Genomic DNA, 5,473 nt, shown 5'->3' with positions numbered 1-5,473 from the left:
TATTTACAATAGTTACCAAATTTTACATCCGTAAATAGCTACACATTGTAAAGATAAACTCCATATATGGAAAAGTCACAAAAGTAGATAAATTAATTTCACACCACATCTTGGTGGGAAATTCCAACTTTAATGTGTAAATTTGACAAAAAAAAGGGCAATATAGAAGTACACCATAGAAAATGGGTTCCACTGGAAAACAGGAAACACGTTCTTATCAGTTTTGTTTCTTTCCTCCCTTTTGTTTCCAATAATTGATGGTTATTGGCTTCCATCGCCACCGCACCGATTTACAGACCCATATCTCATAACTTGTCATTCATCATAACTGGGGAAAAATATACAGAAATTAAATAAATTACTCTATTTCTAGAATAAACCAAAATCCAACTCAATTAAATAATTAAGCTAAATAACGTGTATCCGCAATACTCTAAGAACTGGGGGGGGGAAAAAAAAAACAATGAAAAAGAAACTTTCATACAACCTAAGACATTAATTCCTACAAACCTACACAAAATTAACTCATGAAAAAAACTAAGTTATCATGCATATTACTAAAGGAGCAGGATTTAAACCTAGTTAGGCGCAAGCTTCACGGCCGTGAGCCGCAGTGCCGAAGAAGATATCAAGCTCCGGAGACTGGAAGTAGCCCTTCTTGGGCGGCTCCCTCTTCGTCCGCCGCTCAGTCCTCTTCCTCGGGGGCGGCGGACACACCAGCGCCGCCGGTATCTGATACTCCTGGTTCTTGGGAGTAGTACACCCTTGATCCGCTTCCATTTCTCAGTTGCAGTGACCCTTTGTTCTCCTTGGTGTGTATATGTAATGCGTATGTAACGTCAGTCTGCTACGTATACTTGGCACTGGGCGGCTCGAAAGACGCAAACTTTGATGTTGAATATGAAGCAAGGAGGGAATTTGAAACAGTTGGGGGTGTTTATAAATAGGATGCTGTGTGAGCAATTAATAGAGGACATTTTTTTTCTCCCAAGAAAAATAGCTTGAAATTAATGGGGGTGTGGTTTTTCTTTTTTTCTTTTTCTTTTTCCCTTCCGGGTACTGTAGAGTGGTGGAGCAACAGTTAAAGTGACAGTTAAGAATGGGGTGGCACCGACTTGCTCTTGCGGACGTGGGAGGTGGCCCACCACGTCGGTTCAAATAGGGCGGCGCCGGATTTTGGGAGGGAAAGTATTTTAGGGTGGCCACCCTTCCAATGTCCCTTCCCTGCACGAATAATTTTCATTTTTTTAATTTTGTTAAATTTCAGTATTTAGGGTCATTATTGTGGCCTAATTTTTGAACAATTCATTATAAAAATTAATTATTTTTTTAAAAAATAATTATATAATTATATCAATAATTATAAATTACATGAGTAGTTAATTCAAATTTAAATATAACAAATTAAAATTACAATAAATTCATATTAAGTGACATAAAAATCTATAACACTAGAATCCATAATTTTAAATTTATAAAAATATAAATTTTGTTTAAGTAATAGTTTTAGAGTAGCTGAATTTGTAAAACAATAATTTTAAAATACTTCACTTTATAAAATCGTAACCAATGAAAAACGTTTATTTTAACTTAAGAAAGAAACAGTTTATTCTATTTGAATAACCCAAAAATAATCATTCTCAGATTATCATACGTTTTCATAATTATAATATAATTAATCAAAAGTGAATTTTAATAAAATTTTATAAATAGAATTGAATAAAAAAAGTGGGAAATAGGAATGGGGGATAGGGGAGAAATAGTTAATGGAAAGGAAGAATGTTCTTCTTGGTAAGTAAGTAGGGTTTAATGGAGAAGTAATGAATTAGGCAGGCAGGGACCAGTCTACACTACTGACTGACTCTACTACAATCCTACTGGGAGATGATTGGACAAGCTTTAAATACAAACTCATGCATGATGGCTGAGGCTGATGCTGATGCTGATGCTGATGCATGCTCAATCTTCTCCATTTAAGACTTCTACTTGTGAAATTTTACTAATTAATTTTTTATTCTGCACTGAAATTAACTTGATCCGACATTCTCGCATGAAATCTATGCGGAAAGGCGTCGATCATCAGATTTTTATGTTGAATTTGTTTCCATCTTTGGTGTATATATATATATATATATTTCTTTTATTTTAGATTGAATTTAACATTTTATTTGTCTGTATCTTTGGTACGTTTCAAATCAATTAGACATGTATAATTATTATTTGAGAAAATTGCATAAAATTCCTAATATGTTATAGAAATTCAAAGAGGTCAAAGGTTTAAAATATGATAGGTGAAAATTCAATTTCAGGAAGTGGTGAAAAATACGATTTTCCTGAGTGAGGATTTATTGTTTGTGGATAGTGGATTTTGCAGGGTAGAGATGAACGTGATAGTGTTTGATGGGGTTAATAGTAATGGCCATAATTAGGACTTAAATGCTGAAAGACGACTTGAATCAACCATCAATATATGAATAAAAGCAAGAATATTCAGCAGACCTGAAAGCCGTTTTCTCTCATTCTCCTCCACACTCACAAATTCAGTGCTTTTCAACCTACTCTTATTCCTATTTACGTGTTATAGGGGGGAAGTGGAAAAGACTGTGCAGCCGCCCGCTAGCTATGAATTAGTGATCATCTAGTCTAGACTCAGCAATTACTCAAGGACGGACGCGGACCCTAACCCTAAACTCAATAATGTAAACACCTAAACTTGTGGTTCTGATGCCAAGTGCCTACTTCCCAACTCTGCTTTTTTAATTGATACCTTGTTTAGAAGCTGCAGCTTTGCCAAGCCCGTTATCATGTCTTGGCCCACTTTCTTATGAAGCCCATGTCTGTTTTTTCTCTGCTTTACACTTGTCTTTTTTTAAAATTTCATATAGTTATACGTAAATTTTTTATCGTTTGAAAAATTACATATAATATTATTAAGGTTTATTTTTGACTAATAAATAAGTCCATCAACTAATTAAAATGCACTAAATTTGCTAAAATTAACAAAAAAAAAAAGAATGAAAATTAACATCTACTTCCCATTGACTTATTACTGACTTATATCAGGTCAAACAATTTTTTTTCGACTAAACTACCCTAATAATGGTGAAGATATACCACCTCACGTGCATTAGCGCGAAAAAGGTAATTTGATCATAAAAAGATGTATTTGATTTATAATAAATCAATAATAAATTAACTGGTGATAAATATATATATATATTTTTTAATATAAGTAAATTTCAGTGAATTTTAACTAATGGAATGACTTATTGTTAGATGAAAGCAAATATTAGGGTGCTAAATATAATCTTTCAAATCATATAAAATTTACATGTAATTATACCAAATTTCACAAAAAACGAATGTAATTATCCTTTATTTGTTTTATTCAATGCAAATTAAATACTCAAGGACAATGACTTTGAAATGATACAATGCGCTAATCTTCAAAATATTCTATATTTTGCTTCATGGTAGAGGAGTATATACACATGTAGCTGGTGCTAGCTAGTGATTTACATGAATGGAAAATTTTGCTATGTGTAATAACATATCATTTTCACAAACAAAAAGAAATCTAGAAATACTCTCGTGAATATTTACCCTCCCTTAATTAAGGTTTCTAACTTAAAAGGAAGGGTTTCACAAATTTCTGAACAGGTCAAGGTTGAAATACCTGATTGATCTAAAAAATCTTAAAATAAAAGGATAGATAAAAATATACGTGACATCATTTAAAAAAATTCATGTGTAGATCGTACAATTTATTAAAATTATAAATATTCTGACTCTACTATTCATTAGGTATGTTTTTATTTGTATTTGATGATCTTTGTTATTTGATAAAGCTTATCTCTTAAAATTTTTAATCTATTCTAACTTGATCGGGGGAATATTCTCGTTTAAGGACTCTCTATTAAATTGACCATTATATTATATGTTGTGTCCTAAAAAACCTGACGAAGAACGTCCGAAGGAAACCATGGCCATCACAACCAGCGACCCCGATGATCATATTGGTCGATGAGAAGAATGAAGAAATAGGAATATACGCAAGTCATGATGATTGGAACACAACTCCTTATTAATTTGTAGTATACAAGCAGCAGGATCCATGATCTATCCCCTTAGCAAGAACTGCACTCTCAAATTTTGTATGGGTTGGTTGCGGCGTCAAATTCAGAGACAGCTGCACCAGATCCAATATTCCCATCTTCCCACATGTGACTTTGCCACACATGTAGGCCACACGTGTCACCCATCCCCCCGGGGGGGTTTTAGGGGGTTGACTTTTGTAGAAAGCTCCACCAAGATTTGGTCACACTCACACTACAGTACATACATCTTCACCTCTCTTTCATCACAACCCGACACATAACCCATTCATTAACTGCACCCAAACCTAAGCCCTTTTGTCCATATTAAGCGGGTCAGGGTCAGGGTCACGTTCCCTTTAATATTTCTCGGACTCATTCAAAAAGTCAACCCCTCTTAAGCCACATACACAACAGTGAGAGAATTGTTAATTCCCTCTCTTTGAAGCAACCATAACATTCCTTCTTCTGCCCATACACGGGATAAACAACACTACAAAACATATTAGACTCAATTCATTACAGTACACAAAGGTTGACTTTCTCATTCGGAGTTATTAATTGATGATTAATCAGAAAGAATTTCTCACTTGTAATTAATGCTCAACAGCTCTTACAATTTTCTTGAGAATCGGCCGGCAAATCCATCTAATAAATTGCAGTGGTTAATATTTAAGATATATAATGTAATAGAAATATTAGATCTAGAGTTGTAGATGAATAATGATCCTCCTTTAGCAGTTCAGTCTTTGATCTCACCTGAAACATGTATGGTTTAGGTAAGCGTACGTGGTCCACCTTTGAAAATAAACAATGTGAGTAACATATATATATATATATATTTGTTGTATATATATAAATGATCTTATCAAAACATTAAAACAAGATAAATAAAAAAACATATGGCAAAGAAAAAATAATGGCCATATATATTAAAATAGGTACTCTGCAATTACAATTATGTTTAAGATTCATCATTCATCGGTGTTCCTACGTTCCTCTGTTTTGATCTCGTCTCATCAGAATTTAAAAATAAAAACATAATAAGAATACCGGCAGAATTCATATATATATATCTGAAAAATATTTTCGGAATTAAATCCCCTGCCTGAATTCATAATCAAGAAAATTATTGGTAGAACTCATACACAATCAGGCTGTACGTACCAAGCTGCCAACAATATTGTCTACACTAGGTTTGACGCTTGAAAGAAATTGAATTTTCAGAAGTCAACCTAGTAAGGCAGAAAATTCCACTCCCTAAGCTACATAAATTAAATTGAAATAAAGAAATAGTAAAAAAAACAACACACACACAGACACAGATTATATAATGCGCAGATACACAACACCTTATCTCCAAATTTTATTCAGCAATA

At 33.3% G+C, this 5,473-nt stretch overlaps 1 long non-coding RNA gene across 1 annotated transcript; it reads right to left on the bottom strand.

Annotated features, from left to right (window-relative positions):
• On the bottom strand, positions 1–1,213 carry LOC110012849 (uncharacterized). Its single transcript, XR_002288065.2, has 2 exons — positions 579–1,213; positions 1–328 (listed from the first exon to the last, which is right to left on the bottom strand). It is a non-coding gene; the product is annotated as an uncharacterized LOC110012849 (long non-coding RNA).
• Positions 1,214–5,473: the final 4,260 nt, after the last annotated feature.

This window comes from Sesamum indicum, linkage group LG11 (genome assembly GCF_026168435.1).
Source record: "Sesamum indicum cultivar Baizhima isolate 11 linkage group LG11, ASM2616843v1, whole genome shotgun sequence".
NCBI classification, from domain to species: Eukaryota; Viridiplantae; Streptophyta; class Magnoliopsida; order Lamiales; family Pedaliaceae; genus Sesamum; species Sesamum indicum.
Note: the sequence above shows the minus strand (reverse complement) of the source record. Positions and strands in the feature narration are given on the sequence as shown.